Source organism: Polypterus senegalus, chromosome 4, assembly GCF_016835505.1.
Source record: "Polypterus senegalus isolate Bchr_013 chromosome 4, ASM1683550v1, whole genome shotgun sequence".
Lineage (NCBI taxonomy): Eukaryota > Metazoa > Chordata > Cladistia > Polypteriformes > Polypteridae > Polypterus > Polypterus senegalus.
In genome coordinates this window covers 117,656,545-117,678,712 of record NC_053157.1, presented here as the reverse complement: position 1 = coordinate 117,678,712, position 22,168 = coordinate 117,656,545, and positions in this window count along the sequence as shown.

Genomic DNA, 22,168 nt, shown 5'->3' with positions numbered 1-22,168 from the left:
TAGAAGACAGATATCATGCATGCCTAATAATAGCACACAGCATCTAATCAACAAAGTCTGGGACAGTTGTTTTGGACAGTCATGATTAACCTCATGGGAAAGTAACGTTACCTCAACAATGACACCATTGAACCTACAGACAGCAAAGTTCACTTAGAACTACATTTTAAAATTGGCAAAGATAGCATGAAGTACAGCCAAACTCCTCAGTGACTTGAAAAAAATCATACAAAATCCTGCCACTGCTCCTACAAGGAGTAATGATAAGCCTCATTAAATAAATGGCAAAAAAGCAAAGAAAGATTAAGCAGATCACCCTTACTATACCATGTGACTTTGTGGTGAAACCTCTGCATAAGTATCTGAGGTCAGTGAAGAACACAACATCACAGGCAGACATTGTACAGTGAAGCCACTCATCCATCACTTGTCTACCAGTGACCAGATTGTGGTCAAACAACAGTTCCAAATGGGGAAAAACACTGCATAAATAAAGAATGCTAGGAGAAAATTCTTACATTTTCGATGCATTTTAACATCTTAAATTATATTAATATGAGTAACATTAATTTTATACAGAAAAACACATTTTCAGACTTACATTTATCTAAAAAATATATTGATTTATTCATGTGTTTGTTAAAAAATAGTATATATCTGTGGTTTTAAATTTATATTAAATAAAGCTGAAGAAATGCTTTATATTCTCCTGGTATTTTAACTTTTACAGAAATAAATTTGCCCCTTTCTTTGAAACATTTCTATAATCAACACTATAAACTTATGTAGAATATAATTATAGTCACAACACTATTATTAGTATATAACTTCAAAGCAGGTCATCTTAATCTTATGGTATAGTATGTGGGTGGCTAAATGTCATGGGAATGTAGCTATGCTATTACAGTTAAGTAGTAGAGTGTTTTTCACTTCCATGGGTGAAAAAGCAACTGTTGTGTCTTATTCATTCTTCAAAGTACTGCACTCCTTTCTAGTACAACATCTAGAATCAGCATCTGTTATCAAAATGTAGGCTTTAAAAACATGCTTTTTTTGGTAAAATGAAAACAAATACAAACAAGTACAAACTCCATCATCCATTAACATATCAATATATTAATTTCTTTTTTTCATTTTCTTGAATTGCAATCAATTTAGCGCATTTGAACACTAAGTCCTTCATTGTAACTATTCACCTGTGAAGCAACAATTCATAAGGCACTGCCATATTCTTAAGGTTAATCTTTATGTTTAAGCTGAATAATTTCCTATTCTAGGGTTATACATTTTATCATTCTCAGTTTTTTTTTCCCTTATTTTTTACTTCTGCTTGTTATGTGCTACTTGTACAGTATATTATATATGTGGAAGCATGGAGGTGTTTAGGAGAGATGGCAGTGGAGTTTCTAACCAGATTGTTTAATGGAATCTTGGAAAGTGAGAGGATACCTGAGGAGTGCAGAAGAAGTGTACTGGTGCCGATATTTAAGAATAAGGGGGATGTGCAGAACTATAGTAACTACAGCGGGATAAAATTGATGAGCCACAGCATGAAGTTATGGGAAAGAGTAGTGGAAGCTAGGTTAAGAAATGAGGTGATGATTAGTGAGCAGCAGTATGGTTTTATGCCAAGAAAGAGCACCACAGATGCAATTTTTGTTCCGAGGATGTTGATGAAGAATTATAGAGAAGACCAGAAGGAGATGTATTGCGTCTTTGAGGACCTGGAGAAAGCATATGACAGGGTGCCTCGAGAGGAGCTGTGGTATTGTATGAGGAAGTCGGGAGTGGCGGAGAAGTACGTAAGTGTTGTACAGGATATGTACGAGGGAAGTGTGACAGTGGTCAGGTCTGCGGTAGGAGTGATGGATGCATTCAAGGTGGAGGTGGGATTACATAAGGAATCGGCTCTAAGCCATTTCTTATTTGCAATGGTGATGGACAGATTGACGGACAAGATTAGACAGGAGTCTCCGTGGACTATGATGTTTGTTGATGATATTGTGATCTGTAGCGATAGTAGGGAGCAGGTTGAGGAGGCCCTGGAGAGGTGGAGATATGCTCTGGAGAGGAGAGGAATAAAGGTCAGTAAGAACAAGACAGAATACATCTGTGTGAATGAGAGGGAGGTCAGTGGAATGGTGAGGATGCAGGGAGTAGAGTTGGTGAAGGTGGATGACTTTAAATACTTGGGACCAACAGTAAAGAGTAACGGGGAGTGTGGAAGAGAGGTGAAAAAGAGATGTAGGCAGGGTGGAATGGGTGGAGAAGAGTTTCAGGAGTAATTTGTGACAGACGGGTGTCAGCAAGAGTGAAAGAGAAGGTTTACAGGATGGTAGTGAGACCAGCTATGTTATAGCTGGAGACGGTGGCACTGACCAGAAAGCAGGAGACAGAGTTGGAGGTAGCAGAGTTAAAGATGCTAAGATTTGCAGTGGTGTGACGAGGGTGGATAGGATTAGAAATTAGTACATTAGAGGGTCGGGTCAGGTTGGGAGACAAAGTCAGAGAGGCGAGATTGTGTTGGTTTGGACATGTGCAGAGGAGAGATGCCGAGTATATTGGGAGAAGAATGTTAAGGATAGAGCTGCCTGGAAAAAGGAAAAGAGGAAGGCCTAAGAGAAGGTTTATGGATGTGGTGAGAGAGGACATGCAGGTGATGGGGGGTGACAGAGCAAGCTGCAGAGGACAGAAAGAAATGGAAAAAGATGATCCGCTGTGGCAACCCCTAACGGTAACAGCTGAAAGAAGAAGAAGAAAGATAATGCTTTTAATTCAGTTTATTCTAATTAAAACCACCTCTAATTTTGAGGTGAATGAACTTTCTAATAATTTACTGTGGAAACAAGAAATGCAGCGTAAACAAAATATAATGTGGTAACAAACAGAGAAGCATTTGGAACTATACAAATTATTTGGGTGGTTTCAAATCTAAACTGTCATATGTCTTCTGGATACTGAAATGGTTAATTCCACAGGCAAACATTTAGAGTCTTATTTGTATCTTAGCTCTTGTGATGATATCCTATGTACTGCATGGTCTCTACTACATTTTGACTTTCATAAGGGTGCTTGTCAGTTTGTATCTGGATCTGAAACCACATAACAGCCAGTTTAAGTCCTGATAACCAAAAAGTAGACAAAGCTCAGAAATATATCTTTAGCCTTTTGTAAGTCCAGCATATGGGTTGAATGCTGTTATTGCATTTATTGGTTTCTTGCTTTATTGCACTTCATTTTTGTTATCCATTTATGCTGAGCACTCTGTCTACATTTTAAAAATATACCACTACATTCTTTTATGGGTCTCTGGTTTTGCACTTTGTCTGTTTTGTATTTTATTTTTTCCTCTTCTTTTCTAGTGTCCTGTTAATAAGTTACTGTTTTTCATTATGTTTTTTTGTAATAGGTTAATTCTGTCATTGAATACTTTACTTTGTTAATTATTTTAGTGAGTTTGATGGACCCTAATTAGGTAAAGGACCAAAGTGCTTCAGTTTTGCCCCCACGTAGCATCTGTGGACAAATTAGCAATAACTTCTTCAATGCAGCGCCATTAACCTTTGTGTTTTGTTCTTCTGTTCCCTTTTTCTCTACTGACTGAGTTCTTTTACACACATAAATAATCAGGTTAAGATGAATAACCTGATGAAGGCAAAAACCTGGTTCCTTACTAATCCATGTTTACATGCGGAAGGAATCTTCTGGAGTTCTCCTTTGGCAAAAGTCTCCAATGTAATTAAACCATGCAAAAAAGAGTTAAACATCATCATTGTTCATGGTGAATTTGAAAATAAGCATGATACCTGTGATAATTTTCTTGTGGTTTATAAATATGTTAGTGAAAATGACGCATTATTTATAGGTTTCTGTTACTGGATTGCAGATAAGAGTTGGCTGTGTGATTGAGCCCTGCAATGGACCCAATATGTATGCATCTCCTCTTACAACCAGTGGTATTTTTACTTCATTAAGATATGTGTTAGGTTACTTGTTACTTTAAAAAGTAATTGGACTACTTAACGCATGCTACTTTTAATACGTTATCCTACTTCTCTCAAGATTGTGTTGCTGAGAGAGTGTTCAGCTCATCAACATACATTTAGAGATATTGAGAAAGATTATTTTAGCCAAGAAAAGGAATTAAGCCATTGCCTGAACATTTGCTTCAAAATATATTTTGGGGGCACTTATACCCATGCATGAAGAAAGTGCATGTGAAGCAATTACATGTGTAGGCTGAAAGAGTGCAATGGACATGTGCAGACAACAAAATCCTTATTCACTGGGAAATCTGTCATGTTAACCAGGTTTATTAGAGGCCAATAACCTATATTCTCTAAATGGAATAAACGTTTATCTGGCATTTTAGAAACCAGGTTTCTGTAAATAATAAGGTTATTTAATCACATGTAAATATATTAACAGTGGAATTTGTGTTGAGGTCTCTAATCATTTTGTGCAGGTTCTCTATGGTTTGGACTTTTTGGTTTTAAGCTTATAGCTTTAATCTTTGGATTTCTAATATTGGCTCAGCACCTTTGCTATTTATTTTATTTACTTGTATTCATTGATGTCAGATGTTAAAATGTTCATATGCAGTATTTTTTTATTGTGGAGTTAATATTATGTGTTTTTCTTGAATGGAGCATTTTGATTTGCTTTTGTTTTAACTATTTAAGTAAATTGAAAAAAAAGAAAAAAGTTTAATTTGTGGACAGGGTTCTTCTGCATTTGTTTTTGAGTCAAATCATAGTATATTTAGTGAGCTGTGTGTTAACCTGACAACCTGTATGGTATCAGACTCTCTAGGGCTATAATCACTATTCCACTTAAGAATTTGAAAAACTGATGCTATCACTTTATAAATTATGAGAAAGTTCTCATCAACAGTAAGAATAAAGTAAGCAGAGCATTATACCAGCAAGCAATTTACTAAAGCATACAAAAAGAAGTGTAACGCACTTCCTTGCAATAAAGGCATTTTCAGCATAGAGTGATATAAAAAACACCCATTAAATGTAAAACACATTTTTGGCTTCATGTGTCATGGTGAAAAATTCATCATCAGAAGGCTTTTTACCTAAAAATAAAGGCTATTAGGACTCGAGATAGACAGACAGAGTTTTAAGGCTTTCTTGCAATAAATCAACCACACGGACTCAACCCAATTCGGCTGAATGACATTGAGCCCTGCTCATTACAACAATTGAAGTTTTTATAACAATTTCTTATCATTTTGGCCGCATTCGATTAGCTCATTCTGCACCTGGTTTTACTGTCCATTATTCCTCTTGGTGTCTGTTTGGCTTATTTTGATTGGTCTAAGACTGGGTGGATGGCTTCCTCCCAACCTCTTCTCTGACTCCCTTCTACTCCTGTCCGCCGTACCTTGAGTTTCCATGGGAACCCTTATCATCTTCTTACTATTCCTATCACTGGCCCCCTTATGGAATGTGTTATCTTTCTATGCTGTTCCCATTTTCTCTAACTGGCCAAGGCTTCAATTCCATATATGGGTTACCTCTCATTGTTTTCTCTCTCAAGCCTTCCAAACTTTTTACAATAGTGACCTGAAGCGTAAGCTTTAATTAAAAAGAAGTATAGTATGTGCTTTCATTTAATCATTGCTTGGCATGCTTGATTTGTCTTAATTTCTACACTAAAGTTAATTGCTAATGTATTCTTATAATATTTTTGCTAATGCCTGAATTTACTAAGATTTTCTCTTCATGCATTAGGTCAGGGTGACCCTGCTTACAGCAAAAGCCTTTTGTTGCCTTTCTGCTGATTCATCAGCCCAGCTGCTTTCAGAGGCATCTTCTCTGTGCTATTGCTTCCTAGCCTTGAATCACAGGTGTTCTCAAACTCTTATCCTGTCCAAAACTGGTCTTGGTGTATCAATTAGCTGTTCTTTTCTTACTTTGGAAATTTTAATGTAAGCCTAAAAAATAATGCAATATAACTGATTTTTTAGTTAACTAGACCTATCGTATTTGCTTTAATATTCTAATTTATGCTTAAACTAATGTTTTAGAAGCTTTTAATTATTTTTTATGGCTCTATATGTTAATTTGCTATTCTCTTATGCTAATAAAAAAATTTCCTTTTACACATGTAGCAATTTGAAAATTAAGATGAAATTTTACAGATCTAATCAAATTATTAAAAAAACAAATCAGTGTACTGCCTCAAAAATTATGAGACAATATTTTAAAGAGTGGATCAGAAGAAGAGACTAGTTGAACAAATACACAAAAAGATCGTAATCCAAAAATCAACCATCCTAAATACCAAGGCACAAAAAGAAATCGAAAAAGCTTAGTCATAAAGTCATTTAAAATTTTGAAAGTCAGAGAGTCAAAAATCCCAGCAAAACTCACATAGTCTTTCAGTTTATCACTCATCTTCAGATACTGCTAAAGTAAAACAATCAATGTTTATATTGCTGTATCTTTGATCATAACATCATAAAAACATATAACCTACCTTATATAGATAGCTGTGACATAGCTGGTCTGTGGCATGTGAAATCCTGTGAATTGGATTGGATCCCGTGGCTGACGTGTGCTTTGCAAACGCTAGAGTCTGTTGGGAGTTGTTGGTTTGTTCTATGGTGTGAGATTTAAATAAAAAAAAGTACATTTTGCTCTTAAAAACTTGGGTTTTGGTTGCCGCTAAGGAATCGAGTGGGAATTTTAAAAGCTTTTTTTCCCTTTAGAAGGTTTTTTTTGCTTTTTTTTCGCCCGCACAAGAGCAAAAGTAGCTGGGTGTTTGGAAGTGCGCTTGGAAAAGTTATTTGTACTTGTACCTGTTCTTGTTATCTGTATTTGAATTAGCATCGAGGCGGCAGGGTAGAAAGCAGCAGTAACTGATATCGGCATTTGTAAGTAAATAACCGCGTCGTCGTAACAGCGATTCCTTAGTTTAAAGGAAAAGGAAAAAAAGGCCGTGGCTAACTTCAAAGCAGTTAAAGAAGAAGCCTCAGCAGTGCGCAGGTAAGCGGCCAGCGTTAAGACGCCAATCAGGCACAAGGAGCTGTATGAGCAAATAAGGTAGTAAAGTTTTATTTATTTATTTTAGATTAAACTGTCCTTAGCGGTCCAGAGGTAGAACAGTTAAGTGGGCGACAGCGTATTGGTTCATTAATATGGGGGAATACAAACAGTGCGAGTGAAGCGCTTATAAGTAAGAGGAGCGCAAAGTTAGGAGAAGAGACAGAGAAAAGTAAAGTTAACCTCATAGAAAGACAAATAGCAGGCAGCTGAGAGGGAGAACAGTACAGGAGCTTAACGGGAAAAGGTGGAAAATATTTGTAGCAGATCTTACTGTTACCATTTAAGTTTTGGAGCAGATGAAGGAAGAAGAAATTAAATTTTAAGAAAAAAAAAAAGAAAAGTTAAGGCAGTTTAGTAATCCCAAATCTTAATAATGAGGCCAGTGCAATGCAAGTCCTGTTGGATGTTGGACTTTTTTAGATGATGGTTTGGAAGAGCCAGTTGTCTATGAGGGCTACATCTACAAGAGATGCCAGCTGATCCAGCACCTCCAGCTCAGGGACGCTGAACTGGAGGAGGAGTTGGCTGACCTGTGTTGTAATAGAGAATTGGTGGACTTGGCCCAGGTGTCCTTTAGAGAGATAGTGTGCACCCCCAAGGTGGTGCGGGAGGAGATTCCAGACCAGACAGGTAGGAATAGGTGGGTCACGGTCACAAGGCGTAAGGTAAAGGGTGCACACTGTCTGGGGGCATCAACCCCAGAATTAGAAGTGTCTAACCGTTATCATGTCCTTGCGGAGCTGGACGGTGACTCTGATAATTCTGAGGTGGTAGGCAGGGTTGAGGAGCCCCAACGGGCCACCTCAAAACCAGTTCCCAAAAAGAGACAGGTAGTGATAGTTGGGGACTCAGTCATTAGGGGGATTGAAGCGCAGGTGTGTTCCAGAGAGAGAGAGTCTCACACGTTGTGTTGCCTTCCGGGAGCACAGGTGGGAAACCTCCCTGGAAGGGTGGATAAGCTCTTGGCCAGAGCGGTGGTAGATCCAGTTGTCATTATCCATGTTGGAACAAATGACATACATAAGGGTAGTCTGTCAGTTCTGCGATCCAAATTTAAAGAGTTAGGTGCCAAGCTGAGGAGCAGAACTGACAAGGTAGTCTTCTCCAAAGTTCTGCCTGTGCCACGCGCCAGTCCAGGTAAGATTCAGGAGATTAGAAGGCTTAACGCGTGGCTCAAATCTTGGTGCAGGGTAGAAGACTAAAGACTGCATATAAGTCTAATGACTGCAAAGTGAATTGTAGCACGTATGAGAACACGAGGGCAAACATTAAGAAGGATATCAGGGAGGCTAAAAGACAGTTGGAAAGGAATATAGCAGATAAGGCAAAAGAAGACCCCAAGAGATTCTTTCAGTATTTTAGTAGTAAAAGAACAGTTAAGGAGAAGGTCAAGTTAATCAGGAATAGTAAAGGGGAATTAAAAGATACAGACAATGAAATGGCAGATGCCCTAAACTTCCATTTTTCTGAGGTGTTTACAAGTGAGCAAGTGGACAACCTCCCAGAGGTAAACGTGACTACTAAGGAGGTACTGAGGGATTTGGAAATTATAGAGGGAGAAGTGCTGCTCAGATTAAATCAAACAAATCACCAGGACCAGATAATATTTATCCTTGTGTTCTTAAGGAGGCTGGTGAGTACATATATAAACCTTTGACACATATTTTTGGGAAGTCACTGTGCACTGGAGAGATTCCGAAGGACTGGAAAATGGCAAATATCATCCATTATATAAAAAGGGTGACAGGGCAGATCCAAGCAACTATAGGCCAGTAAGCTTAACATGCATCACAGGAAAATTAATGGAAGGAATTATTAAGGATAAGATTGAGCAACACATGGCAAGGACAGGAGTGATTCTGAACAGTCAGCATGGGTTCAGAAGAGGGAGGTCATGTTTTACTAACATGCTGGAATTCTATGAGGAGGCAACAAAAGGATACGATCAAAGTGGAGCTTATGATATTATTTATCTGGACTTTCAGAAAGCATTTGATAAGGTGCCACATGAGAGGTTGGGCATCAAATTAAAAGAAGTGGGAGTTCAGGGTGATGTTTTTAGATGGGTGCAGAATTGGCTCAGGCACAGGAAGCAGAGGGTGATGGTGCGAGGAACCTCATCAGAAATGGCCGATGTTAAGAGTGGTGTTCCACAGGGGTCAGTGCTAGGGCCGCTGCTATTTTTAATATATATAAATGATTTAGATAGGAATATAAGTAACAAGCTGGTTAAGTTTGCAGATGATACCAAGATAGGTGGATTAGCAGATAATTTGGAATCCGTTATGTCATTACAGAAGGACTTGGATAGCATACAGGCTTGGGCAGATTTGTGGCAGATGAAATTTAATGTCAGTAAATGTAAAACACATGGGAAGTAAAAATATTAGGTTTGAATACACAATGGGCAGTCGGAAAATCGAGAGTACACCTTATGAGAAGGATTTAGAAGTCATAGTGGACTCTAAGCTATCAACTTCCCGACAGTGTTCAGAAGCCATTAAGAAGGCTAACAGAATGTTAGGATATATAGCACGATGTGTGGATTACAAGTCCAAGGAGGTTATGCTCAACCTTTATAACGCACTGGTGAGGCCTCATCTTGAGTACTGAGTGCAGTTTTGGTCTCCAGGCCACAAAAAGGTCATAGCAGCGTTAGAAAAGGTCCAGAGAAGAGAGACTAGGCTGATTCCAGGGCTACAAGGGTTGAATTATGAGGAAAGATTAAAAGAGCTGAGCCTTTACAGTTTAAGCAAAAGAAGATTAAGAGGTGACATGATTGAAGTGTTTAAAATTATGAAGGGAATTAGTACAGTGGATCGAGACTTGTATTTTAAAATGAGTTCATCAAGAACACGGGGACACAGTTGGAAACTTGTTAAGGGTAAATTTCGCACAAACATTAGGAGGTTTTTCTTTACACAAAGAACGATAGACACTTGGAATAAGTTACAAAGTAGTGTGGTAGACAGTAAGACGTTAGGGACTTTCAAAACTAAACTTGATGTTTTCTTGAAGGAAATAAGTGGATAGGAATGACGAGCTTTGTTGGGCTGAATGGCCTGTTCTCATCTAGAGTGTTCTAATGTGTATTTCAAATAAATAAATGCACTCAAGTTTTTTGGCAAGACTGAGTGGCTCTGGGGAAAGATGGGGGGGCAGGCGATCTTGCATCCTCTTGTGCACAGGTCAGATTGACCTGTTCCCTCTTTAACACTGGAACCATGATTGCCACAGAGCTTCCACAGGTTTTTAAAAATAGAAATGAGGCACATATATGGGCGTGGGGGAGGAGGAAGGGGGGGGGGGTTTCTGGGGACAAAAACAGAAGATAAAAAAAGAAAGAAATTGAGAAAAAAAGGCAGGATGGTGAGGAACCTGTGTGGTTAAGAGTGTAAGAGGTAGGTGGGTGGAATTATGCTTCAAGGAGCAGCAGGCCTGGATTCGAATGATGGGGCTGGAGAAGGGGAGTTCCTTAGAGCAACACAGAGGAGTAGGAGAGGGCCTTTTCTGAAGCACTGCACTTTTGGAACACTGGTCATCTGTTTGTTTTTAATAAAAGCACTTTGCACATTTGTACCAACACTTTGCTGACTGTGTGTGTCCTCATTTGCCTGGTTCATCCTTGGGTACAATATTTGTGATTCCGGGTTCAAGAGGCTTCTGGATAAAGATAGATAAGTTATTGAAACACACCAGTCCAGAAATGGATATAAGAGAATTAAAAAGGCACTGAAAATTGGCCAAAGCACAAATATAATGAAATGGAGGTATACTATGGCATAATCGTTAATCTGTTTATAAAATGCCTTCCACTGAATCTGAGAACCTGCAAAAAGGCACTAGTCAGGGAAGGAATTGTGGCATATGGCAACATTAAAGGAGCAACAGTTATTAGCACTTGAGACAGAACAATAGTAGTGACCCTCTCATGTCTCTGTAAATAAGGTAAAAAATTAAGGTACCTCTTTTCTGTGAAGAAAAGTACCTCATAAAAAAATTTGTACCAAATAACAGACGCCCCATAACATTATACTGATGAAGATCAAAAAATTAAGGTTAGAGCGTATCAATATTCATACTGTTGTTCCGAAGGATATGCTAAGATATAAAGCAGGGCATGGGGAAAGTACAATTCTTTGCACAAGAATACAAAAAGATGAACACTATTTTTTCAGAAGATGTTGTGGATTACAATGATAAGAGATGACAGGAATGTATGCTGGCCCAGCAAAAGCAGTGACACTAGATGACCCAAGAAAAATGTAAGATTCAGAAAACAAAATAGCAATTCGGTAATTGCTTTTATCTTCTAAATGAGTAGCACATGATGAAATGCATTATACACTGTAGCCAGAGTTGAAAACAACTAGTGATCAGTGAGACTCTGATTTGTGATCCTGGATATTTTTAGTACAAATATGCCTTGATTACATGCATACATGATCACATTTTAGCTATGTACTATAGTCTAAAAGACAAATAAAGACTTGCAAACAGAAGAAACAAGTGCAATGATGGTCAGTATGCTACAGACAACAGAAGAATAACGTCTTACTAAAGATGCAGTGAGATAATTTGTTTATCATATATTGTTTATATATATGGTGGTCATCAGATGAATTCTTCTTTGATTGGAATAAAGGGACTGGATAAGAATGTAAATAACTGTCACGTACCTATGAAACTAAACTCTGCCTAATGGACAGACTGAAGGCATCTAATCTACTCAGACTCTCAGACTGCTGAAGTTAGGCATAAAATTGTCTTATAGTTCTTCAGTGATGGTTGTATGGTCCTTTGTGCTTCATTCAGCTGTATGTAAGGTATTGTGTGAGAGTTTTAGGTTTTAGGCACTTGAAAAAATATGTAAAGTGAACATGCCTTCAAAAATAATGAAACAAAGTTTATGTGTATCAGAAATTTTACCATAAGGAGGTATAATTAGTAAAAAGCTATATCAAATCAATACTTGGTGTGACCATCCTTTGACTTTCAAACTGCATTAACTCTGTCCTGAAATTCAGTAATAAAATCTGCTTTTCTTTTGTTCCAAGAATCTTGAAAAATTTGGCCCCAGTTCTTCTGCAGGCTTCTGTCTCTCAGTGTAATCCAAACACCCCCAATGATATTGAGATCAGGTCTCTGTGATTGCCATACCATCTGTTTTGGAATGCCTTGTTGTTGTTTTTGTTGAAGATAGTTCTTTATGATCTGGTTATGGGTTTTATGCCATCAGATACTTTCCTGATAGCATCACATGATATAACTTGCACTTGCCAGCATTGCAGATGACTTTACTTCTCACCAAATAATCTGTTCCATTTGCAGAAATGTAGATCTAGACCAAGACCAGCAAGGAATTTCTATAGTGGTGTTTTATCGTGAAAGATGTTGTATTTTCATGCAAGGCATTACACTAGGATCCGAGGTTCTGTTTTATTGTTGAAATAATAAAATGAAATGTGCCTTAATTGTACCTTAGTTTACTGACCTTGTTTTACAAATACACCTCTTAATACTCATCTCAGGAACCTCAGCAATGATAGGCTATACATTTTTGAGACAACAAATTTACACAGTTTTCCATCAATGAGTGGACTAAACAAGGACATCATTCCATGTTTCCCTGCAAGACCTGGGTTAGACAGGAAACAACCACTAACTCCTCAGAAAATGCCAGTGTTATTAAACAGCCTAGTTTTAGTAACATAGTAACACACTTTGTTTCATCCAAACCTATATTTATTTCAAGAGAAACCAGACATATTTCCAAATTAGGTAATTCTTCGTGTAAAATGCTTGTAAGCAGCATGACACAGTGAGTAACTTGGTTTACATAAACTTGACAACTAATAACTTGTCAAAGGGTTTATTACATTATCATTACCACTGTACACACCTATGAGGAGGCATTCAAAGGGCTTGTGAAATGCAGATAATTAAAAAGTCGAGAGGGGTGCTGCTATTCACATCCTATCCATTTTAATCTTCAGATCAGAAGCACAGAATTTTGAAGATCTGTGAAGTAATTTCTGGTTCTACCTTCTAACTTTACTTCATGTGGTGAAGAAGCTATAAAAACTCCAGAAAAAGGCAGAATGGTGAGGAGCCTGTGCAATATGGAGTGGAGGCAGGATTATGCCCCAGGGGAAGAGGGTGGCAAGCCTGTACTCAAAAAGAAGAAGATTGGAGAAGAGGCGCTCCTATTGAGCAATGCAAGGGAGTACAAGCAGCTCCATTTAGTCACCAGAGGACTGGCAGAGGAGATTCCATCATGGAATTAGATACTACAAGGACTTATTTGTGAGAAAACACATTTTTTTTCTTGCAATCAACTTATTTAATTTTGTCTTTCAATATATGGTGGTCACTACTTGGTGCCTCATATCATTTCCTGAATTTTGTCGATTTCATTAAACCAAGTATCTTAAAACAGTAACATGCTGGCTAAATGGTACCATGCATTTATTTTATCTTATTATAAGCACACACTAGTTATTTTATCTGAGGTTAAAACTTATACAATCTAATATTGCTTTTACATTTGCATATCTCCCATCAGCCATCTTGACTATTCATTAATATGCAAATATTCATTCTGATTAAACCTTCCCTTCAAAATAAATAAATTCTTGTTTATATGTACACAATCAAAACCAATGCTAGTCTTCCCTTATGAGTTATACAGTCTTGTTTACACAATTTATTTACTTAATATCTAAATCTTTTTTTAAAAAAAAAACTATATTCTTATATTAACACACCACACAAAATTAAACATTACATGTCTTAATACCACATAATGTAAAAAGCTTTATTTTAACCATATACACATGCCTAACTGTTGGCTGTAGATATTCATCCATATAGCACTCTCCAGTTCTTATAAATTTCGACTCATGAGTCTAAAGCACTTGCTGCTACTGTTCAGCACCTCTCTGATTATGCTTTGCACGCAGGTGAGTCAGTTGGATTTTTTCCACTTTGGAGGAGTGGCTTTTTGGCAGATACTCTTCAAATAAAACCAGTTCTAACAAAAGTTCTCCAGACTGTACAGGAGTATAGCGTAGAGGAGAGCACTTGGGTTCTAGACGTCTGTGTGAATTCTGAGCTGACAGCAGTGCTGGATTTCTTCCCATTTCAAAGGATCAATTTGATGTATTTCTCACCTACCATACTCAGTTTCTGTGGTCAACCACTATATTTCTGGCTCTCAATTTTGTCTGTTTCCTTGTACACCTTCAGAAGAGCTTTCATGGCACATCTTGAAAATCTTATCTGCCACAAGATTTCTACTTGGACGAGACCTTGCTGATGCAGGATGACCAGCTTGTGTCTTGTTGCTATTCTCACTCTTGCCATGGTGTTAAAATTGATGATATGAAGGTTAAATTGTCATATCTGCCACATCCTTCAGTTTCATTTTGATTTTCTTCTACGTCCATTTCTGTTTCAGTTAATCAATTGGATTCAGTCAGCTCATTATGTAACTGATCATTAGCATTTTTAAAATTAATCTTTGGATATTTTAAGTTTGCTGTTTTCTACTGAAAAACTAATGTAGAAGACAAAAAAATAAATAAGACAACATTTATATAAAAAAGTAGGGTTCAGTAACTGTATACGTTAAGTTAGGCAAGTTAAGTATATCCCTTCATTTGTACCATATTTCCTTGTCTTAATATATTTATTGAGGTTCCTGGAGAGGAATATAATGGTAATAGCATGGTTGCAATTCTAAAAGAATTCAATCCCAGCAAGCCTGAAATCCCTACTAGATATATACACCATGCAGGAACGGCTAACCAATGCATGTGGTGAGCAACAAAAACATATCAACAACAAAATCATAACAAAAAAACTGAGAATAAGTTGAGAAAATTTAGATGGGAACAAAACTAACTCATGAGACCTTATAAAGTTAGGATGAGAACTTAAAATACGGGAAATACATAAAGCAGCCTTAGGAGATCATAAACTACGGAAATCAGTGGAGAAGAATGAAAAGGATCCTTAAAACAGTTACGTGTGAGTTAGAAGGTGATGCTTTGCTGCTGAAAACTAAGCATGTGCTATTTATAGGCTGGAAAAAGTCTTTTTATGAAATTTTAGATCTGTGTGTCCAATAAATCACCGGATTAGACTGACAGTTTTCCTTCCTAATATATCATATGTTCAGAATATATCTATTACAGACACAAAGAAATTTGCAAAACTAAAGTTAAAGGAGCATAGAAGTGTCACTACTTATATCAGTAACTTTTCCAGTGGAAGAGGTATTAAGCGTAACCCTCAGCATGATAAGAGTCCATTTTTGTTCAATATTTCTTGGATGGTCAAAAGGTGTGTTGGTAAAAAGCTTTATATTAAAAGAGATAAGAAACATGGACCTGCAGGCTTAAAGAAAGTTAAACTACAGAACTCCAGTAAATAACAGAAGACAGAAGGTAACAGGTTAAACCATAGACGACGAATTATAGTCCAACTGATCATTGGAGGCACTAGGAAACAAAGGTACTTGGTTGACAGCCAAATCTTCTAACTCAACCTGTAGCAAATAGGTATACAATATTTACTGTCAGAAATAGTGACAAGCAGACCCCACTGAATTTGCTTCACCTTGAATTTAGCAAAATCATGGAAATGTTAGCAAATGTCTGCAAACTCTGGCAAAATGCTTTGAAATCAGTGAAGAAGGAGGAACTGAACTGTTTTTGAGTGAACTTTAATGGTGTGCTGGTCTTTTAAGGGTCCCTGAGAGCAAGGGAAATGTCTTCCAACTATGCTGAACCAATTAATGTGGCCAAATATGTGATCTGAGCTATGAAGCACCAGTGCCAACCACAGTGACTCAAACAAAAAAAGACATGGATGGAATGAATACCACAAACAAAACACAACAAATTGCCACAAACTAGCAATAAATAAATAAAACATAGATCATTGCGCTCACAGAATTCCAACTTTGAGGCACACATTGGCTGTGCTATGAAGTGGCGGCATGGGCTAGCTTGTTCCATTGTTTGAAATCATGGATAAGAGTGTAGAGGGAAGGCTTTTTTTCATTTGACATATATTTGTTCAGATGTTTACCACTTTCTTCTTCATCAAGAAGAAGAAAACACTTTGTTAAATAGTAATAAATCTTTTGTTTTTATTATTTCTCAGAGTGCCTTTTGTGTTCTGCTGATGGTAGCGGAAGGGCTTCTTTAAAGTTTTGGGATCGTAGCTGGGAACATGGCTAATTTGCATGCATAATTACCTGTGCGGTGCTGACACCAGCACCCAAGAATTAGTGTTATATATCCAGTAGAAATACTCATAATATTCTTATTATGCTCAGCTAATGTATCCCTCAAATGAAAATACTGCAACTACTCTCTTTATTTAATGCATGGGGGTTGGAAATTGAGAAGTGTTTCTTAAACTTTCTAACCCATTTTTACCTTTCTAATGACCCACATATAGCAATCGAAAAGCCAGTTTGGGGGAGAGGGGTTGAATTGAAATGACTGTGAGTGGAAGAGTGAGGTTTCTGCTTGCTGAAACAAGTGTGGTTAGAAAGGAGGAAAAATGCCAAGCTGCAGTGGCAAATGCATTTAGTGAAAGTGGTGAGGACATGGTTTCAATGCATCTCAGAATCTGAAATCACATTTTTTTACTTGTATTCTTGCAACCCAGCGATGGCCAAGTCTACAATGATCTTACAGTAAGCATTCATGAAAGTTTTGGACATGCATGCTACTGCTCCGTGATGTTTAGAAAACATTGTTTATCTAAGCCAGCCACATGGTGAATTTTCAAGAAAATATTCACAGAACTGACAGATTGCAGAATATCTGATGCAAAATGCACTTTAATGAGTTTCACCGATCAACACTAATCAGTAATGTGGAAGCTACAATATATAATACAATGCTACAATATATGTATTACTAATGTACTGATATTGATATACTGATACTGTATAAACAATTGACTAATATAAGTGTGTGTGTGTAAGCAAGAATATTTAAAGCATGGTGACAACAACCATTAACAAAAGAATGTTTTGTAATTTCCTAAAAGCAACCATTAGCAAAAGACTGTTCTATGTCTAGGAATAAAAATAAAAATGTGATGACATAGAAAAAAAGCTTGCAAAAAGAGGAAACACTGAAGCAAGTGTAAAAATATTTTGGAAAAGGGCATAGAGAGGTAAAAAACTATATAAGCAACCTGAAGATGGGGAAGTGAGAGTCTTTCTAACTTGCAAGCAGAATACTGCATACTTGCTGCTCACCTGTTTATTAATTTTTTTTAATAAACTAATATTGATTAACTGCACTCCTGTCTTCCTCTGCGTCTTTCTCCCACAGTAACCATTTCCAACAGTCACTGCAATCCAAAGATTGTCAAGCACGTTATCCCGAATATATTTGTACACCATCCATCTTCCAAACTAGTTTATCCAGAGCAGGGTTGCAGGATTCAATCCCTGCCAGCGTCAGGTGCAACACAAGAACAATCCATAGATGGAGCTCCAGTCCATTTTAAGGTGAATAGACATACACTAGGGCCAGTTTAACAATGCCAATCCACCTAACCTGTATGTCTTTGGGCTGTGGAAAGGAGGCAACACAGAGAGACATGGGAAGAATATGCAAACTCCATTCAGTGATCTCCTAGAATGCAAACACCGGTCTCCTTAGTGCAAGGCAACAGCGTTACTATTGTGCCACTGTACAGGCCTTATGTTTATACAATTTTATGAAATAATTTACGTATACTGTATTATTATGTTTTGTTACTTTTTACGTATACTAACACCTTCTCCAAGCAATACTGAAGAGTTTGACTCAAACAAAAGGTCCATTCAGACATTTTTAGTGAGATCAACAGGAGTTCAAAAGCAACAAATCTTTTATGGAACAGAGGAAGCATTTCAGGTCTTTTTTTAGGAGTAGACAGAAGAATAGTCATGGACGATTACAAAAAGTGAGTACACAGAAATGGTTAGTAAGTTTTCAATGTGTTATTCAGACAGTATTAAAATTAATACCATAAAATGATGTACGAGTAATTATTTACCAAATAAATTTTCTTTTTTTTTGTTCATCTTTTTCATGCACTCCTTCTCTCATAAAGATTTTCCTTTGGTTAAGTCAAAGTCACATGCTGTACTTGTATGCAAACCTGACAAATTCAAATGAAGAAATCGAGGTCACAGTGTTACAAACTGAATGCTATCCTTAAGTGTGACAAGCCACGGCTGAATCTTTTTAAAACAGTTCAGTAAAATATCTGCAATTAATATTTATAGGGCAAGGTATGTGCAGCTGTAGAAAAACAATGATCCATCACCACAAATTGGGCAATGTCATCAATATCATATCAAAGATAAAATAATCCAGATGGCTAACAATACTGTATATACATATTCAAACTTTATTACACTCAAAATACCAATTTGGGAAAACAGTTATTGATTAAGATAATTGTGTATGCCTGGGGTGCTCAGCAATAAAATTTAAATACTGCCCTATTGAAGAGCAAAACCCAAGTTGCTAGAAGTAGAAACAAAGGTGTATATACTCAATGATTTTTTATATCAACCTGTGAGAAACATTTTCATAAACAATGTGTATTTAAATTGTATTTCCAATGCTGCCTTTATTGAAATAATCACCAATGGTTTCTTAGATTTTTAAGCTAGTTTTTGAACAACTTGATTCTCTTATTTTGCTGCAGAGAGGCAAAGTGTTGCATGCAAGTAATAATTGCCGTAGAGTCTGTATGCACTTGAACTTGAAATCAGAAATGGCTGTCTTAGCTGCACAAAGTTTAACAGTATCACATTCCTATCCTTTACAAGTGGAATTCCCAAATGTAGTGGATACTTCTTGTGTTGGCAATAAAGATTTGTCTGTAAACAAACAAAACGACTGAATGACAAATGGATAATAGCGATTCCAAACAACTCTAGATTATATTAAACACGCAAAATCAAAATTTAAAATCATAACTTCAAAATTAAAAGCTCAAACATAATGCAGTAATACTTTTCAAAACCTAAATGTTCTTTGTATCTTAATTTCTTAAAGTTTTCCTCACCGTATACAGTAACTATCAATTCTGAAGTTTTTGCTCAGAATCTGTGTAGATACAATATCTGGAATATTTCCCTGTTGTCTACAGTGTACCACCTCTATCCCTTTTGTTTTTAACGTAATTTTTAAAAATGGCCAATAATGTAAAGTAAAAGGCAGGATTTTCACTCTCAGTTGAAAAATTGTTGGTATGTTGATAGGTTTTTGGCGTTACTACTTCTACCTAATGGAGTGTTCCTTTATCCTTTAGAACTGACTGACCTTTTCCTGTTCAGCAAACACTGTTATGTTTCAGGCATATTAAAAGATCTCTGGATGGACACATGTCTACATATATTTTTTTTTTCTTCTTGTCTGCATTACAAATCTATCCATGTCTAAATAAGGTAGGCTGTCGCTGTTGATTCCCAGCATAATTAATGTGATGGATACACAGCTCCAGACTGCAGCTATTTTATTTTTCCGTCTGATTTCTATTTTTATTATTCTGCCTGCCAATGACTACAGTAAGCTAAAGATAAGTAGACTATTAGTCTGAATACCCAGGAACTACTGGAATGTATGAGTCTCTAAAGCCTGGTGGAGTACCTACTGCTTCCTGTTGTCGTTGTAATAATAAACAAGTCTCTTTATATTACCTTTGGCATTTTCACATTTGAACCCCCAATGTGGGATCGAATCCTGGCCCCTTTGCTTACAATTCTGTCTTGGTCTCCAAATATAAGTGCCTTAATCTTTTCTACATCTTTGGAGTTAATCCACTGAAAACAGGACTGCCATCCATTCCCCTTCCCCTTGATACCTGTAAGCTTTTAGAAAACGTTTCTCTTAAGTTTTTTTTTTTTAATCAGCTAACTGTGTATGTATTTGAATGGTAGATTTTAAGCTAAGATACCAGTTAAAGTTTAAGTTGGCAAATAAAATAAGATAATTATACCCAGGGACATTCTAAGCTTTACTGGGGAATATACCAGGAGTTTAAATCAATTTGCCTATCTACTGTACAGTGTGCAGTACATGACATGTATAATAAGTAGTAGGGCTTTATCACTTTAATCTATGCCATTATCTTCTCAATTAATTTGGATAACAATTTCATTGTTTTGCAGGATTACAGCTTTTGTCTAAAAATATGTCTTTTAGTCTCATCCTGGGTTGTGATTAGCCATATTGAATTTTTAAAAAACAGTTTTTCTCCCACGTATTTATACACAAGCAATGCCAGGGACTTTGGTTAGCTTTCTATACAAGAATGAGTAATTTAATTTTAACCAGCACATCCCCATTCAAATGTGTAATTTTCTGGAGAGCACCTTAAACACTGATTACAAGATCCAGATATTCATTAATTTATGAAAAACATAGGAAGGGTACATAAAGGGATACTACATTTTACTGAAAATGACAAAATATGAAAATCTGCTGCTCCCTTGGCTTTTTATATATACAACCCAAAAAACATTCCCTGAAACTTACTGGGAATTGCTCATTTACAATTATCAGTGAACTTGGCAATTCCTGGGTTCATAACTTTCACAAGCAAAATGTTCATCCCAAGAGATATACATAAATAATCTAGACAAGAATTTTTACTTAATAATAAAATACAGGGCTATGTGAGCTGTCCCTCTGAGCAATATGATTGGTCAGTTTGGCAATGGGACTACAACTAAACAGGAAGTGCAAATGTTAGACACTGAAGGAGGAGTAAAGGCACACGCTGATAGTCGCCTTCCATGGTGGAAAGAATCATAGGTATATGAAATAAATTATCAAATATTGTAGTAAAGAGTGGGAATTTAGGGACCTACAAATCTTAACTTGATGTTATTTTAGACAATCTATGTCAATAGGATGGATGATCTTGTTGTGATGATTGGCCTGTCCTCATCATAGTTGTTCTGATGTTGTAATGTTCTATAGAAATTTGGTTGGTATCTTAAACACAGATGATCTGAGACCACTTGCTATTTTTTTCTTTAAGAACTAGGGGGCTTTGCCCCCTGCTTGCTTCACTCGCCAGCCCCCCTGCCTGCGCTACACACCTGCAACTTCATGTCTCTGCGGCTCACGTATGTGGATTTCACTTTCACCAAACAACAAAACTTCTCATTCTCGTGGATAGGCCCCTTCATTGGGAAGAAACAGAACTTTTCCCTGATGGCAACATGAATTAGACGATCTAAAAGTCTCCGATTTAAAGTTTAAAGCCAAAGAATATCTACATACTTCTATCTCTTTTTGCTTTTACCTTTTCATCAATATCGCATTGAATTTTGATTCTGTGTTTGGAATTACATCGTGATAATGCAACGTATAACTGCCCGTGATTTTATATTGTTTCTTTCTCTCTACAGGAACTGTGTCATTCACACAAATGAGAAATGATTGAACCGTGTGTGTGGCTGTAAATGTTTTAGATGTGGGAAGGACTTTTCCAAATCTCTTTGCATAAAGTCTTGTCTTTCAGGGCTTGAAATTCTCTCTCACCAGATTTCACTTTAACCAAACAACAAATCCTTTAATTCTCCCGGATACATCTTATTATTGGGAAGAAACACTACTTTACCCTGATGGCAACACAAAGTAGACGATCTACAAGTCTCCAACTTAAAGTTTAAATCTGAAAAATATATTCGATCTCTTTTTGCTGTTCTGTTAGCAAAGTAATAATTTCTGTTTGTTTGCGCTAATGCAATCTTTACTATCATTTTTTTGAGACTTTCGAATTTTCGTACTTTCATTATCTGTAACCTGCTTTGCATGTGTATCGCGCCAACGTTTTTGAATTCTTTATGACATTCTACTTTGTCATCTATTTTTTGTCTTCTTATTTCTGGCCCTGGGCATGGTTAAATCTCTTGGCACACAGTCTCGTCTTGAGTGACGTGAAAGTGTCTCTCTGAGAAAGTCACGTCTCGTCTCTCTTCCCAAGATTTTTTTTTTATTATAATAGAGAGAAATACATCTGTGAGCAGACATACATAAATGCTGCACTCATTCTATGTATATATTTAG